The 18,727-nt window shown below is 35.7% G+C and overlaps 1 protein-coding gene across 2 annotated transcripts in view; it reads right to left on the bottom strand.

Moving 5' to 3' along the window:
* The window catches only part of LOC128868305 (probable serine/threonine-protein kinase nek3), a 339,477-nt gene that overhangs the window by 294,878 nt on the left and 25,872 nt on the right, over nt 1–18,727 (bottom strand). Inside the window, exon 2 of one of the 2 annotated variants that reach the window (XM_054110227.1) lies at nt 6,417–6,602. The gene's annotated coding sequence lies outside the window, so the exon portion shown is untranslated. The remainder of the gene's footprint in view (nt 1–6,416; nt 6,603–18,727) is intronic. The other variant, XM_054110228.1, reaches the window with a different exon arrangement.

Below are 18,727 nucleotides of genomic sequence, written 5' to 3'. Positions count from 1 at the left end.
TTCGGCAAATGTGTGTACTCATCCAGTGACCACAGAAGCTCGATTCCGACTGCACTAGGTCAAGGTTGGTTATCGTTACACATTGCGATAGCCGTCTCAGGGGAAGTTGTTAGGCCGATATGGCTTTAATATATGGTACGTTTGCGGGTACACGTACCATACGGGTACACGTACCGTATATTAAACCCATGTCGGCCTAACAACTTAGCCACTCCACGAAATATCAGACACACTTTTGTTTACAAAATTTCTGCGAAATTATCGCGTATAGAAAGTGCAAGAATGATATGATGCTTTTTTGTTTTTTTCGAAATGCCATTAGCAGTTTTAAATTTTTACGAGTATCCGGCGACTCGCCTGAGCTGTTACGATTTTTATTATTTTGTTGATTTTTTGAGAACTTTTTATTCTCATTTCTCTCGCGATTATAGAGCAATTAAATGGCACAGCGGGCGGCAGTCGCTGACCGCTTTCCAAGTCACCGATATAAATATTATTTGGTTGTCATGTGTGCTTATGGAAAATGGGTTAGACGCTTGTTGGAGTTTCATGGCCATGGATAGGCGTGCGTGGCAATACAAGCCAGATGGTCTTTATGTACTAAATATGTACGTATGTACGAAGGAATGAATAATAAAATGTGTGCTGAAGTGACTTTTATGATGCATTTAAAAAACGAACAGGAAAATAATAATTAAATTTAAAAAAATATATAATATACAATATTTAAGAAGCAGTAAATGAAAAGCTTTCATGTAGAGTGTGCAGAATATGTGCAATTGCTTAAATTAATCTTTAATCAGTTATATGGATTTGTAATGTATGCAAAGTAAATTATTTAAATCTAGTATTGCAAGTTTTCGGCCCAAAAATGTAGTAAATGTAGAGTGTGTGGATTCGCAGTTATCATAAAATATTCCTTAAAAAAAACACAAAATGATTTAACAACAAATGGTGGTCGGTTAAACTCATTGAATTTTTATTTCAGTGTTCTTCCCAAGTGGGTATTCCCTAGAAGCTGAATCGATTCCGCTGAATTCGTGGTCTAGCTGTTCAGTTCTTGGCATTTATGGGTCTCATTAATTGTGTTTATCACAATTACTGTTTTATCTGGTATGGATACAAATACACATTATAAAGGTGGCATGATTTGGGTGGCCGTAAATGTATACGTTTATAAAAACGTTGAAACATACATACAAGGGTTGTTATTTATATAGCTGGCACAACATTGCTGACTGAAAAGTTGCTTGTTTTCAAAATTAGTTTGCTCACTTTTGCATTCATTTCAAATTATTTTGAAAGCATTTAATCTGGTCGAGTTTATAGAGTATTTTTTTCTTTTAATTATTATTATTATTTTTAATTTTATTTTTTTTTTTTTTTTGTTAAATTGTGTGGCATCCAACACGAATAGACCTTTTTTACCTCAAGTTGATACTACACAATGTTATTGAAGCTCGTCTTACTAATATGACCAAAGTTGCCCGATTCCCACGGCATGTGACATGACGATATTTTCAGGCACAACAACTGATTTTGTACGATCTTCCCGGAATTCTAATTAGCACGAGAAAATTCATTGAACCAGTTTTCTACGGAGTTAAAGGACGTTGCTTGCTCGCCATATAATGATTTAAGTGCACCGCTGTATTCATGTCTTGTTAATTCCCGTCGAATATTATGAAAAACTGAATGGACAAAAATAGTTCCTGTGTTTTTTTTTTTTTTTTGAAGAGTTGAAAACGTGCTGAATTCGCTTATAGAACAAATATGCGAAACTCTCCAATAAAAACATCAGATAGCGCCTAACAACACCGGAAGTGTACAAGTCCAAAATTATAAACAGCAACCCTCGTATATGAATAACAGCAAACGTCCAACGTTGACGTATTAACTACATCTAAATAGAAAATTTAATGGGCTTGTCATAAATACCCATTGCATTCAGGCATTTAAAGCGCCCAATATGAGCAGTCTATTGCTGACACAAGTGGCTGGTACTATCATCTATATAACGAGAACACTTACTAGTGTCTATCAAAATAGTGAGTGAACTTAGCTGACCTTAGCACAGAACTATTGACGGCAGTCAATACTGAGCGACTGATTTATCCATTTTCTGTAGTTGGCTTGGCGAAAGGAAGTATGTAAGCAGTGTTGGAACTGCATCAAAGCAAGTGCACGAGAGAAGAAATATAATACAATTCTTCTCTTTTTATAAGTTGGTCTGATAAGAAAAAAACTAGCAGCAAAGTAGTTTACCTTTCATGGCAAAGAAAAAATCCTTGTCTCCTTTAAATATCAATAATTTTACTCTCCTTTTCTCAGTTCCTTGAATTTTGTTGAGAGCAACCATATTTTGACCCATTAATGAGGTAAAATAAAGATATATTATTTTGTAGATTTCTAAAAAGTTTAGATCAATACTCTTTGAAGCTCCGCAGCTAACATTTTTACATGAACGTGTGAAGTAGGAGAACATCGAGTAGATATGCAGTGCGTTAAGGGGTTAGGTGGGTTTCAAAATTTCAAAAAATCGAATTTTTTTTTTTTTGCTTATCTCATAATTGAATATGTTGAGAATATTCCTTTAAAATTTTAAAACGATCCGAGTCATATTCTAAGAGATATAGCCTTTGGATTGGCAGGTATATCGAGGCAGCTGCTTAGCTATTGTTCGTTTCAATCGCGTTTTTCTTGAAACTACATTTTTGAAATCGGTAGACACGATTTCTCGAAAACTTATGAACCGATCTCTTTCAAATTTTGCACACTTCTTCAAAATAACATTATCTCGTGCTTGAACGATGGAATTTTTTTTTTCTATTCCAAGTAATTTTTCAAGGGCATGAAGGGTGCAAATTCTACTCAAAATAATGGTTTTTTGTTTTCAACGCCGCCAAAAATGTAATTTTTGTTTTTTTTTTTTTCCTTCGTCCAAGCACGAGTTTGAAACATCTACTAACAGAAAATTTTTTGTTTTTGAATTTCAGATGAATCTGTCATGAGTTATCCTGACTACGCCGAGAGAACTTTTTTTTGAGGGTTCATAGGAGACGACGTGTCCACGCCTTAATTTTCAAAATTTTTCAATGAAAATTTCACAAACTACTTATAAAATATGTATCTCTTATGTGTTAAATTGATGGAATGAAATATTCTGTTGATTAAATAAAAAAAAATTCACAAAAATGTACCTATTTTGAGCTTTTGAAACCCACCTAACCCCTTAAATAAACTTATTACAGATACTTATCGGCAAACTCTAACAATTTACGTGTTTCTTATTTAATTTTAATAATTTTTTTATGAAAGTATAGTTCCTTTTCCGGCAAAAATCATGTAAATCCAAGTTTTAAACTTTTTGCAAATTGAAAAAAAACAGTATTTCAAACTTTTTGGAGAGAATTAAAAAAGCAGTATGCAGTTTTATAGCCCATTGAATTTTGGTATAATAAAGTGTAAGTTTAAAATGGCTCAAAAATCGCATTTATTTTATAACTTCTTTTTCTTCCTGAACATGTTGCATGTTTTCCTCCACATAACAAAATTTCTAACATTCGTCGTATTGAAAAAATGCCCAAGACCGCCACCCAAAAATTTTCAAAACTCACAAAAATTTAATTAGCAACAAAATTTCATACTCAATTTTTCTCAAAATCCTAAACGAAAGTTTGAAATTTTGTTGAAAATTTGCTAATTTTTTTATTATTTAGGTGCGCAACTAAGTTCTCGCTGTTTTTTTTTTTATGAAAATACAACTTTAATCTGAAAAAATGGTTACAAGTGGATCATTGAAAGTATTGCCCATCGCTAGCTACTATTTCTCCCCAACTGGTAGATCTCGTATACCGTCGCGGTAAAACTGTTCATCTTTGTCTTCATATGAATGGAACTGCTGGTCAGCTAGACCATGTGCCATCGATTGGAACAGCTAATAATCGGACGGCGCAATGTCTGGAGAATATGGCGAGTGGGGTAGAATTTCCCATTTTAGTGTTTCCAGGTAGGTTTTAACGGGTTTGGCAACGTGGGCCTCAGAGTTGTCATGCTGTACAACCACTTTTTCTTTCCGCCGTACTGCGGCCGCTTCTCGCGGAGTGCTCGGCTCAATCGCATCAATTGAAGTCGATACCAATCCCCACTGATGGTTTCGCTTGGTTTTAACAGTTCATAACAAATAACACCAACTTGGTCCCACCAAATACATAGCATAACCTTCGTAGCGTGAATATTCGGTCGAGGCGACGACGTAGAAGCATAACTGGGCAGTCTCCATGACTTTCTTTTCTTTGGATTTCTGTAATGAATCCATTTTTCATCACGCGTTACGATGCCATGAAGAAACGCCTTCCTTTTTTGCCGCTGGAGCACTTGTTCACAGGCGAAATAACGACGTTCAACATCCGTTGGTTTTAACTCACAAGGAACTCAAGTCCCCTGTTTCTGAATCATTCTCAAAGCATGCAATCGGTTGGAAATGGATTGGCGGGTAACTCCTAATACTGAAGCAAGCTCTTCTTGCGTTTGACATGGATGCTCATTGAGCGATGCCTCCAATTCTGCGAATTCGAAGATTTTTGGCCTTCCTTCACGCAGACGGTCGTCAACATTAAAATCACCGTCTTTGAAGCGACGGAACCAATCTCGGCACGTTGTTTCACTCAAAGCAGCATCTCCATGAACTTTTTGTAATTCACGATGTGTTTCAGCCGCCGTTTTTTCGAATGAAAGAGGAAAATCAACACTTACCGCAAATGACGATTATTCGGCACAAAATCAGACATTTTCACAAAACCAAAAATAATTCACTAATGTGTCGAAGCAGTTTGTTTACCATATGTCTAAGCTTGGTTTATGACGTTTAGGTTATGCTATATTAGAATCGACTAGCACACACTACTGGCGGCATCTATTGACATACCAATATATACATATTTACGCAAAGTTTGAAACTCAGATTTGTCTGGTTTTTGTTGAAGAACAAACTACGTTTTAATTAATTTTTTTTTTTAAATAAATAAGAAACAAACGAAGGCCGCCGAACTTTACGTGGCCGCAGTAGCCGAGTGCGTTTGGGCGCGACTACCAGTCGGTAGTATCGAGTTTGGGCAGGAGGCATCAAATGAAGCCCCCGAGTGTATTTCTGCCATCAAAAAGCTACTCATAAAAACCATTTGCTGTTTAGAGTCGGCTTAAAGCTGCAGATCCCTCCATTTGCGGAAAAGCATCAAGACGCACACCACAATTAGGACGAGAAACTCGAGCAAACACCCAACGAAGGATGTAAACACCAATTATTTTTATGTACTCAATATATTCAGAAGTCCACGTAATATTTATGCATGCAATTAATATAAATCACCGAATTTCGAGCTCCGATCTCTCCTGGCTGACTTTTAAAAGGTATGTGCTTATTGAATATGACAAATTATCTGCATTCCTACATTAAAATTACCAATATTGAGTACTGTTCTTAAGCCGTACGTATTGCATCTGCAATGTCAGTAAGCAAATAACAGTAAAATTCCATTTACATGAGTGTAATTCTGTTTTTGTGCTGTGAAATCAATGTCAACAAAGCCGGCCATCAGGTGTTCTATAGCCTCTATTCCAAAGAAACTAAACTTTTTACTGTGGAACAAATATCACATTAGGGCTTTAATAAAATAACTCAGTTATTGCATCAACTTTGTTGGTATATTTTGTATTGTGATCGGAAAATAAGTCTTTAACTAAGAGCTACGATTCACTTTTGCCTTAAATTTTGTAGATTATTTTACCAAAGCACGCCAAATGCTTCAAAAAGTGTATGACGGTGATTGTTTATCCCATATGCAAATTTCCGTACTATGTTTCTACTAGGAACGACACTAGATTGTAATGTTACATTCATTTTTTTTTTTTGGTATTAAATTTTTTTCAATATATTAAATAAATAATATAAAAAATATTAAAAAATCTTCTGTGAAAATCATTGAAATAGAGTAGTGGAGTCAATCAAATAAGAGCTTGACTTGAAATTAAATAAGCTATATTGCGCTATTGGTAGGCGCTCTAACTTATCAATCTACAACAAATAAAAAAGTAATTTAATTTAAAAGTTCACATTCTTTTATTTTTGCTTTCTTACTTTTCAACCAACCTGAAGTCCTGTAGATAGAAAATATGTATCTTGTTATTTCTATTTGCAAAATTTACCCTTTTTTTGGAATAGAGGGTGAACAGCATGAAGTTCCTTTCGAAGAAAACAAGAAAAAATGCGCAACGTATTCGGAACTCCGTGCATATAATTCCCAATCGAACGATAACAAAATACGTGAAATACTAAGTAAACATATTTTACGTGGAATAATAAAAGTTGTAAGCACATTTTATAGTGCTATTTACTTACATATCAAAAGCATTCGTACCTGTGTGTGTATGTACGTACATTTCTTTGTACCTGTTTTTGATTGCCTGGAAATCTACTGAGTCTACTCATGAATACCACCCGCCTTGGTCAGTCTACCAATCTTTATGAAAGAATTTGAGGATTTATGAACGCGGCAATTGCCAACAAAGCTTGATAAAAACAACAACAACATAAACAACAACAACTGAAAAGAAATAAGAGTAAAATAACAGATATTTGTTTTAATTTGTTTTTTATTTTTTATTATTGAAGTACAATAAATTGTCGGGAACGCCTTTCATTGCACACGACAAATAATTGCATATACATATGTACATATTTACATACACATACGAAATTTACACAAATACAAATACCACAAAGCGCGCACACGTTTGCTCACAATAACAGTTGAGATAAATCCACAAAAAATTCATTGTAATATTCTTATCAAGTTGAGCCGCCAACAATGCTATCACCGCCACCGCTGCCGCTGTCGCTGCCACTGCCGCCGTCGCCACCTTCAACAACCCTTCAACTTAATTTCAGGCTATCACCAAGTTCCCCATACTGATTTTATGATATTTGAGAAATTCTTTAGATTACACATTGGCAGCAACGACAATGACAAGTGCTTGAAAACGGCGGTTGAAGAAAGTGGCATTGAGTGATTGAGAGAGGGTGTGAGAGGGAGTGGGTGACGAACGAGAGCGGTGGCCTACACGAATATGTAGATCCCTTGTAAGCGATATCCCATTCGAACTGGTGTTATGGTATATTTTTCTGGGAATAATAAAACTTTAAAAAGGGAAAGGGTAAGAGTAGGCGCGGGGGTATGCTTATTAAATTCCCGTGCGGTTAGTAATGCGATTCAGAAATAATGCAAGCACAATATCTGATTAAGCTTTAACAAGTGAAAAGAGGCGGAATTGGAAAGCACGCGGCAGAGGTAGAAAGAAGGTAGGCAGCAGTTAGGTGGGCTTGTCAGTTAGGTGGTAATCAGTGTTAAATTTCTTGTAGGTGTCAATTTTTTTAATGACTTTATTAGCCGGACAGGAAGACGTCAATTCAAATTTAATTTGAAATAATAAAAAAAAAAAGAAAAAAAATAAGAAAAAAAAGAAGAACAAAGTATGCGCAACATTTCAAGTAAATGATGAAATCGGTTTTTTTTTTTCGTTTTCGTTCTACGATAAATAAATAATGGGTGAGCCATTTACATTTTTCAAATTAAATGTTCAAAACAATTTCGATATCAAAACTCCGCGATACGGAATGGATCATTAAAATTGTGAGAAATTTCGGTAAAAATGGAAACTTACACCCAAAGTGAGTGAGCGCAACCGCGAACGATAGATTGCAAGGAGTGGCCAACCGAAACAAAATTGTGAGAGTAACTACGGCTTCAGCAAACTTCTCATGATAATTTCACACGCACTCTTAGGCTCTTCCAATCAGTCGTTGTTCACACGGCATGGAATCAACATGAGTAGAGGCTTGATTTTTTCGTACATGCAACAAACTACCTTCAAATCTCATATGGCGTCAGCACATCAGCTGATTCCTGGAACAACTTGAACGACATTTCAAAACAAAAATGTAAATTTACATACAAATTGAGTGAGTACAACCAGGGACTATAGATTGTAAGGTATGACCCTCTGAAGCAAAATCATGAGATTTATTTCAGAACCCTGGTTAGATCAGAAAATCAGCTGCTTCTTTCAAATTCGCTGAGAACCGGTTGGTCACACCTGCTCAATTCTTTTCAACCAAAGTGAGTGCGGTGTTTCCCCAACTATACGTCTACTGAACAGAAGTGTTGGGCGAGCAGCATTTTTATCTCAGCGACTATTTTTGTAAATAAAAAATAAAAAAGTCGCATTTGATGATCGAAAACCAACTTTTAAGTAATTCTCGTGAAACCAATATCCCGGAAAGAATAAAAATCTGATGCAATTTTTGAGTAGTGGCGTCATTGCCAATTTTTTTGCGTTTTTCGTTTTTATTTGATTTTTAAAAAATGCTATAAAACTATTTTGGTTAAGAAGTCATCATTTTTACTATTACTATTATTATAAGTTATTTACTTCTTTTGGGCTGAAATTACCACTGAATAACTTGAACGATCTACCGCTTCGCATCATGAACCGCACAGCTCAACGCATAATTATTTTCTAGGCACTCCGTAAGGTAATAACGACGCTAATTGATCGCTTCGTAGCAGCAACTGGTTGAAGCAATCGGGAGATAGCGCCAGAAACAGTTATCCTATTTAGTCTTGGAAAATTGGGTTGACAGGATGGGAAAATTACTGCAATTTACACCTTAGGCGACCCCTTTTATAAGGCACATGCAGTTTACTATTTTAGGTATTTTTTGTAATTGCGTTTGGGTCCACCCTCAGAGCTTGTCCAACCCACTTAAGACGCTGAAGCTTGATAAGCGATACTTGACGTGATCTGTCCGCATCGGTCCAAATATGCGGCATAGAATTTTTCGCTCAAATACATTCAGCTTTTCGTCATCTCCCAGGTTTGAAAAACTTAAGTAGCGCAAGGCCTGATTATTGTCTTATAGAGTTTCAGCTTAGTTTATTCAGAAAGAAACGAGGAACCTAGAGCCTTGAATAGCGAAAAGAAGACCGCGTTTCCCGCCTAGAGTATCGGACTAACTTCTTATTTGGATGTTGCGTCCGCAGATTTGATAGCTTAAGATAGACCTGTCCAAAAGTGTAACTGCCGATCAATATGGCATATTTACGTTCATTGCGTTCTCAAGTAGTAGAAAATCCTTTCCCGAAGCTACTGTACTCCTGCATTTTAGATCGATTTAATCCACGAAAGCTAGAATCTGCGATGATTTTTCCTTATGCTGCCGTTCAGGCGTACCCCAGACATCCACATAATCTTCGCCAGAACAAACACGAACAAAGTTGAGGGGAGTGGATCACCTGGCTTCACCCCCGTGCTAGTGACAAATAGGAGCAGGGGCACTTTTCTTTACATCTGGACTTAATTTTTTTTTCATACTATAAGTATTTCTAAAGGTGCCTGAGGCATGTCTGCACGTCCTAATACTAGCTCTCGACTAAACGTTTATTTTTACAACAAAAAACTCGCAGCTGAAACAATGTTTGCGTAAGCCAAGGTATTGCCAAAGAATGTCTAAATAAAAAATTATTTCCACGCCAACATAACAAACTGCTAGTACAAGTCAGTCAATAAAAGCAGCTACTTAATACAAATACAAGCGCGTGTATTTCAAAACTGACAGCCATACAAACAAACTATGGTTTTCTTTGAAAAAATTCGTAAAGTCATACATAAAACTTTGAGCACAAGCAAAAATATACTGTCACTTCAGGTGTGTACCTATTGTTGAGGTCGTTGGTATGACCTCGACGGTAAAAAATTCGACATATTTATTGTACAAAAATACAAAAATATTTGGCGCATACTTTTGGATTTATCACCAAAAAGGTATTTTTCTTGAAATCAACTTTCAAGTGCAAAGTGAAGGTCACTCGACAGTGAACCCAACTGATTTCAATTTTAATAATTTCTAAATTGTTCAAACACTACGAAGAGATAAGTTTTTATTTTTTTTCTTTTTTCCATTTTCTCCCCTCAAATATTTTTATCGCGCAACCTTGATGCCGTCAATTCTGATCTGCCTACTGTAGCACCGTAATTGTAAGTTGAAAATTTTGTGAACTCCACCTTTCCATTGCCTTAGGCAGCGTAATTTTTGCTGCACGTCAGTCGGCAGACAGTTCCATTGCGATTTTTAAAAACATAAGTCGATTAGATTTCATACATGACTCATACACCTACATATCGTATGGATTTTACATCCATAAAAAACCTGTACTAAATTTCTAAGTGTACGGGTATAATACAATTTTGGATATGACTTGTACCATTTTTTTCACTCAATTTAGGATTATTCGTGAGATGGACTAGGCTGAACGAACATTTCAGAATATAGATTTTTATGCGAAAATTGTATATAATGTAGCACAATTTTGAAACAGTAAGAAATAGAAAAACGTACACTCAAAAATTATATATAAAAATAATCTTAGTAAACGAAATAAAAACTAAAATGTGTGTGTGTTATAAAGTGTGGTTTGTAAGCAACATCCTTTTGAAATATTTTTGTGAAACGATCAATTTTTTGGGTGAGACACCTTAATGTGCATGTGTGTGAGTATGCAAATCAGAGTGCAGTGATATCAACGCGCTGTTTTGAAAGAACAGCGAACTCTTATGCCGATAGATTACTTTGTGATACAAATAAAGAATTGTGGTCTAAATATAGTCACTAGCAGAAATATTTGCGAAATATTTTCAAAAATTTCAATCGCCCTTTCTTATTCTTAGAAAATGCTCTAATACCTTCAAAATATCATATTCAAAGGATTTGGATGAAACAATATATATGTAGATACTGCAATAGATCCCTAATCAACATAGAACACATTTTAGAAAAATGTCGATTTTTCAACCAATATAAAAGCTCTCTACCCAATATAAAGTCAATGAACATCCAAACCAAGAAAAGCTTAAATCTTGATTTAGCTTAAGGCTACCAAAGCCATAGCTTAGATATTTGTTGTACTTAAGTTTTAACTGTAAGTACAACTTTCTTAATAAAAAAACAATTCAGTTTCTAAATTCATACTCCCCTTTTGAATTTTGGCGCAGCTCTTTAAGTAAATTTTTCTCGAAACTTTCAGCGAAAATAAGTGAAAGAGGAATAAATGGAGGATGAGCAGAATCATATTCCTCTTATAAATTCGTCTTCTCTTTCCACTCATGAATGTCGTAAGTCTTGGTTTTTTTTCTGTTAAGGACCTCAAAGGGTACCTTTTGCAAGGTCTGTCGTAGGATTATGATCGTAAGGAGGATATATACTCCATATTATGGTACATTCAAATTGCTACTTAGTGCCTAGAATAGATCTTAAGTTGTTCACGTTTGCTTAATGACTTAAAAATATGCTTACTGTCACTACTAAATTTCCTCAAGCACTTGCACGCAAAATTATTCACCCAATTTTGTGATTGAATATTTTTTTACTAAATACGGAAAAAAAAATGATGAGGGAAGGAAATCGATATTTGCACTTTTACAAATTTTTTTCTAATTCGTCAAGTTATTGCCGGCAGTGTTGACTTCCCCCCAGACTTCCGGTGACAACTGTTCGTATTCCTCGCCAATATTCTTCAATAGCCTCAAACTTCTTGGCATAAATCCGCCCCAAAGAAAGAAGTCTAGGAAGGTTAGATCGGGTGATCTTGCTGACCACGCCCAATCGCGGCCATAAAACGCTTCCTTCAAATATCCATCCATCTGGTTGGAACCACATATTCACCAAGCTCCATTCCGACAGAAAGAAGTCGTTAGTATAGCCCTGTAGCGTTCGCCAGTAATAGTAACTGTATTGCCCATAACGTCCTCAAACAAATACGGCCCAATCATTCCTCACACGTGAGCGCCGCTCCACACAGTAGCTTTGAGTGATTGTAATGGAACTTCATGCATCACACGCGAATTTGCGGCGCACCGAAAATGAAGATTCTACTTATTGGCGTAGCTGCTTAAATGGAAATGCGCTTCGTCGCTCATGATGATTTTCCGCACAAAATCGTCCTCTTCGATGTTGAGATTGAGGACGGCTTGACAGCAACTCACACGCGTCTGACGGTCAGCTGGCGTTAACTGATGCAATGTTAGCTTTTTGTACGAAACCAGGTGTAAGTCTTTCACTAAAATTCGCTGTAGAATCCGCCAACTGCCTGACCCATGGTCTAGTTGATGTTGCTTCGTTTTCAGCTACATCGGCCGCCACAGCCGCGATACTTTCGGCCGAACGACCACTTCGAGGGCCTCTACACCCTGCAAGATCTCATGTGATTCCAGTCTGTTTGAGTCGAGTGGCTGAGCACCGGAATCTTTGTTCAATTGGTGCGACAATCGACATCGATATTCTTGCAGCGCCAACACCATTGACCGATTATTGAGATATATAAAAAATCTATACAATTACTTCACGCTCTTGCGGAGTATAGCGCTCTATTGCTTTTCTGTTTGTATACTACAACAATCTTATCAATAAGTGCCGTTTCACGAACGAATTATAAACCTTGCGATAGGACGATACATTTTGCGAGGGATAAATAAGGGCACAAGACTTATTACGCTGGCAAAATTATTTTTAAATTCACATAGAATTTATGAAATATTTAGTTACTTATGAAATTTACGGAGGATCCCCGTACCACCACACCACACAAGAGAGCATTTTAAACAGAGCGAGCCCACTTCAGAAACACTTGATTCTTGCCTTCTTCGAGTTTTGCTATAGAACCAACTTTAAGTTAAACTTATTTTGTTTCTTTAACTCTCTCTGGTACCGCCACACTTTGAAAACCTTTAAGCTGCACTCACACAATTATTGGCAACACTAATGATGTGCACCATCAAACTTGAAATGTCTGTTCATCTTACACTCAAAATAGGATGTACTCTTTCCTGTTCTCTATAATGAGCGGTAATTGTTAGACTGATTCGCTAGCAAAAATTGATGATTTGCCCAAATGTGAAAAAATCGATGAAATGTTTTGTACTGATGGTAGCCAAAAATGCGGCAGATTCCGTCAGTCATATTACTTTTTCTACGTAAATGACGTCGAAATGAGTCGAAAAAATTCGCCCTCATAATATTGCATAGCAAATATGGGCATATGCTCATACACACATACATATGTGCATTTGAAATGTATGAAAAAGTTTTTTTTGTTGTATTACTTGTGGATTGTGCATGGGTGGCCTGCTAGGCAAAAATTGTACACTTTTTCAACGGCGCAGAAGAAAAAGTTTATATAGCCTTAGTTTCCTCTCTATCGCTGTGATTGACCAGAAAGCAAGCCCCCTGAGCTCCTGCTGAGCTTCCGGCAATGCTTACAAGCAATGACTTTATATTTTGTAACGAATGAGCAACATATAATACACATTTATGTATGTAAGTACGCATGCACAATTTATGGAATCCTTAGATATATTTGCGCACATGTCTGCTTTTGTGTCTTCGCATCCCTTCTACTCACTTCCTTTTTCGGCCAATATATCCTTTCTGCGGTTTTACGTTTGAATTACTTTTCAAATGGCTTGGCTGTCACGAGTAATGGAAAGCCTCAACCAGACGCATATCCATATCCTTTTGCTGTTGGCAGACTATTTTCTGTCTCGGCGGTAGGAAGTCTCTGCGATTTTAGGAAGTCGCCTTTGGCGCAAATTCCAGCTGATGTCACACTTATTAACCGCAAAATTGGAAGCGCGACAAAGGGTTGCAGTTGAAGGCTGCTTAATTTCAATACTTTTTCTCTACTAAATTACAATATTTGTTTCTGGTTCGGCTGCAACGGCGCTTGCCAAATCAATTACTTATACGAAATAAAAACATTTCTTACTTTGTTTGCGCCTATTTGTGGTTTCATATAAAATTCGGTAAACAATTTAGTAACGTGACTAGGCAATTTTCTTTTATTGCCGCATGCCGCAGACCGCACTCGTTGCTTTTATTGACTTTGGCATGTTGTTGTTATTATTGCTGTTTACTTTGTTGTAGGCGCAACCCTAGGCCTGTAAAAGCAAGAGAAAATTTCACAGAAAAAAACAACTGTGCTTACCATTTAGTTTTTGTGGCGCTCATTTGCTATGCCAGCACTGTCTGTGTGTGTGTGTGCGTGCAAAAGAAATTCTTTAACACATGCTAACTGCTTTTGTGATTTGATGCTAACCATGTTTCTATGTATGAGTGCAAGTATGTTTCTTATAAGCTTTAATCGATTTTCTATGCATGCCATGTATTAATAACAATAACAATAACAATAGCAATAGCAATAGCAATAATAAATGCATATTTTATATGGCTGTGAAAATGGCTTTTGCTACTAAACCATTTGTAATCAATTTACAAGCCGAGACTGAATTGAGATGGTATTTGAGGCGCTTGCATGCAATTTTCAATGCATCGACGATAATTTTTGGTTTTGGTAACACCGTAGAGGCTCATAATGTTTTCAATGGTACTGTTTTGGGCTAAAAAACTAAAATACAGAGGCGAACAAAATTAATACCCCTTTGTACTTCCTGAAGCTTCTGGACGTACATCTTTCATCTTATAAACACAAGGTGGCCTAAAATTAATCACCCCATCGGTAGATTAAAAATTTGTGCAAATGGCGTCGTGCTTCAATCATATTAGACACCCATAGACAGGTGTAATTAAAAAAAAATATTTCTAAATAAAAATAAATATTAAAATGTGTATAAAATAAAGATTTCTATCACTGATAATCGGTTTTTTAGTAAACATGTTACTCGAAAACCAAATTTCTTTCGTCCTTCCTTCACTTAAAGTTATTTTTTTATCTATATTAGTAATATATTTTTATATACAAAAACAAAGTCGGATGCTTAATTTTGCACCACCTTGGCATACCAGACCAAGATTTACACTTTCATAAAACTAAAATAAAATTAAAATAAAAAATAGTTAAAAAAAACTAAAAAACACGCTTTTATTCCTAATCGAACTAAAAAGCAGAAAATAAATTTTAATGACAAAGAGACCTATAATGAAGTAAAACAAAATTACATCTTATATGAAAATTATTTCATCTTATATGAACATTGAATGGAGTAAATTTGTGTGTATGAGACTTGTAGTATCTACGCATGTGTAAAGACTATACAAAGTGAGAATGCAACTACCCTGAAAACGTTTTAGCCTTCTATTCGTACTGCAGTGCCGCGTACCCGAGCAAGTTCGAATTCGAAAAAGTAAGTCGTAGACTCCCGAAATCAGTAAGAGTAACTCAGAGAGTGCAGGCATGCGCAGACCGCGCGTTAGCTCTAGTTATTTTTTTCATGAGTTGGCAGCACTGTTAATAACATCTGGGCCAACTTTCATGTGAATGTCATTATCAGTAATATATTTACGCTTGCGTTTACCAAACGACCATCGTCGGTTGACTGTTAAAGACCTTGCTGATATGATCGGAATATCAGAAGGATCTGTGAATACCATTTTGAAAGGCCATTTGGGCCTACGAAAAGTCAAATCTCGTTTGGTACCGAAAACTCTCAATTTCTTGGAAAAAAATCGTCGCGTTGATTTGTGTGAAACAATGCTTTCAGACTATCAGGACAAGCTCAAATGCATCATTACGGGAGATGAGACTTGGATTTATGCTTACGACCCTGAAACAACCGACCAATCAAGCGAATATCGTGCTAAAGGCGAGGCCAGACCGAAAAGAGCACGTCAAAGCCGTTCAAAAATAAAGGTCATGATGACCGTTTTTTTCGATTTTCGTGGTGTGGTGCACTATGAATTCCTTCCACCTGGCCAAACTGTTAATAAGGAAAATAATTTAGCATTATGCTTCATTTACGTGAAGCAATTCGTCTAAAAAGACCAGAATTATGGGCCAACAACTCTTGGTTTTTGCATCACGATAATGCACCGTCTCACACTGCACTCGTTCTTCATGACCATTTCGCCAAAAATTCCACGCATATTGTTCCGCAACCACCGTATTCGCCTGATTTGGGCCCGTGTGACTTCTGGCTATTCCCAAAACTCAAGAGACCACTCCGAGGAACGCGTTTCGAGTTGATTGAGGAGATAAAAGATGAATCGAAGAAGGTGCTGATAGCTATACCGGAAATGGACTATTTGGCATGTTTCGGGGATTGGAAAAATCGTTGGCATAAGTGTATTTCATCGAGAGGAGATTATTTTGAAGGGGATGAAATTGATTTACAAGAATAAAAAAAGATTTTTCATTTTACAACCAAATTAACCTTACTTTTTGCCCACAGGTAAAAAAGAAAATATTAATCCTGGCAATCCTAATAAGGATAATGGAAAACTTTTATCAAATTATTGCATTGTCATCGGTCCTTGATAGGTGTGCAAAATTCCAAGTCGATCAGATTTTTAGAAGCCAGTGTATGTACATACATACAACCCGAGCTAATAAAAGTGTGTTAAAAAGATAAAAATACCGGGGCATAGAAAATTATACTTCCTGAAACTTCCGGACGATGGAATTCGAACTATCGATGTTTTTTTTGCTTTGACTGCAAAAATACACCAGTGATGCATCATAAATTTGGTCGATGATTAGTAATTTACAAAATGGATTTATTGAACTTCAATAAAATTGTGAAAATTCAACTCAGGAACTGTTGAAAATGAGCACTTTTACGGGAAATTTAATACAGAGCATAGCAAACATGTTTACGGATGGCTCGAAGTTGTACGGAAGGCCTGGTGAGGAGGTATTCTGCGAAGAGCTCCCTATCAAGCTCAAATTTAGCATACCGGACCATTGGAGTTCTTTCCCAACGGAGGTAAACGCAGTTAAAGAAGCACTGGATTAATTGCTTACTTCTGCATTCACTGTAGGAGGTAAATATCTACGAATGCTCCGATAACTAGGCGGATATAAGACTTTACCTTGGGATGCATCCGTGTGCATCATAAAAGTATAGTGTTTTTCTAAAAAATTGGAAAAAAATCTGATGGGAGTCGTTTTCTAAAAAGACAAAAAATGTTTTTTTCGCAAAAAAACAAATTGCTCCAGAAACATATTTTTTTTTTTTTCAAGATATGAGAATTTTTTTTGAATATAATAAATAAAATAACTTTTTTGCCAAAAAACATGTTGTTCTAAACACATATTTTTTTCCAAAATCTCTTCTTCTTAATTGGCGCGATAACCGCTTACGCGATTTTGGCCGAGTTTAACAAAGCGCACCAGTCGTTTCTTTCTCGTACTAATCGGCGCCAATCGGACAGACGAAGTGAAGTCAAGTCCTTCTCCACCTGATCTTTCCAACGCAAAGGAGGCTTTCCTCTTCCTCTGCTACCGCATCGAACATTGTCCAAAAAATTTTGACCAAAAACAAACAATTTTTTTTTTAATATAATTATTTTTATATAAATATAATTTTCCCCAAAAACTGATCATTATTTCTTTAATTTTATTTTATTCGAAAGACATAATTTAAAAAAATATATAATATTTTCCAAAAAATATTAAACATTTTTTTTAATGAAACTTTTTTCCAAAATGTTAAAAAGAACCAAAAAATCCACATTGAATAAACAACAAAATTAAAAAAATTTTTCAAAATATTTTGCTTTCACTTCTTACTGTACTCGAGCCTGCTAATTAACACAACTTTTAGGAGAATTTACGATAATGTCCAAAATACTTGGAATCGCTCCAAATCACAGAAATAGAATCAAAATCTAACAAAAAATTTGATTATCTCCATGCCGCATAAATTAAATGAGGTTACGAAAGTTAGTTATTAAAAATAATTGCCTTTGTTTTTGTGAGAATGAAATATAAGAATTTTTTTGTCTCAAATATGCGTATCATGTATTAGACATTCCATTCAGAACCTAATAGATAAATCTAATATTAAAATGTATTAAAATCTAACACATAAGTCTGAATATAAGTGTACATTAATCGTAGTATACATATATATCTTATTGACCTCAATGGAGCTCAATAATATAAGTCAAATTGTTAATAGTTAGATAATTTGCTTATTATTTTAAAAATAGATTGCAAATAAACGACAAAAAAAAAAATATATATGCGTAAAGTCTCTTATGTTTTTTTAATTAAATTCTGTTAATTGTTTGTTATTTTATGTTGTCTTTTAATAAAATGAAATTCTTTTTATTTTTTGTTATATTTAAAAATGCAGTAATAGGCAAATTTTACTTAGAACACCATTTTTGATGACCTTAATTTTGTCCAAGTCATAACTACTTTACTGAAAATTTTGATACTGTGAGAATAATTTCGTCCACCTCTGTGTCCGTGCATACATTCATACGTATGCAGAGTGGAATCTGTGCACCTTTTCTACCCACTGACCAGATATTCACTTTTATTCACATTCAATACGAAAATGTATAATTAAATTAGCAATTGTGCGCTAATTGTTGCTCAAATAGGCGTGTACATACATTTATGTGCCATCACGCCTTCATATGCATACATACATACATACATACATACATACCAAGCATACCTCCATAATACAATATGGGCACGATATTGAAAGTAGTAGTTGCTTTTGAGGTCGTTAAAATAAAAGTAAAAGAGCCACAACTAAATAATTCAATCATACGAGTATGTATGTACACGTGTCCCAGCCTCGTGCGCACAACCTCCAGCTACTTGAATAATATTTGCTTTTCTTTTCGCGTATATAAACTCTCGATTGC

The sequence above is a fragment of the Anastrepha ludens genome, chromosome 6, assembly GCF_028408465.1.
Source record: "Anastrepha ludens isolate Willacy chromosome 6, idAnaLude1.1, whole genome shotgun sequence".
NCBI lineage: Eukaryota > Metazoa > Arthropoda > Insecta > Diptera > Tephritidae > Anastrepha > Anastrepha ludens.
Note: the sequence above shows the minus strand (reverse complement) of the source record. Positions and strands in the feature narration are given on the sequence as shown.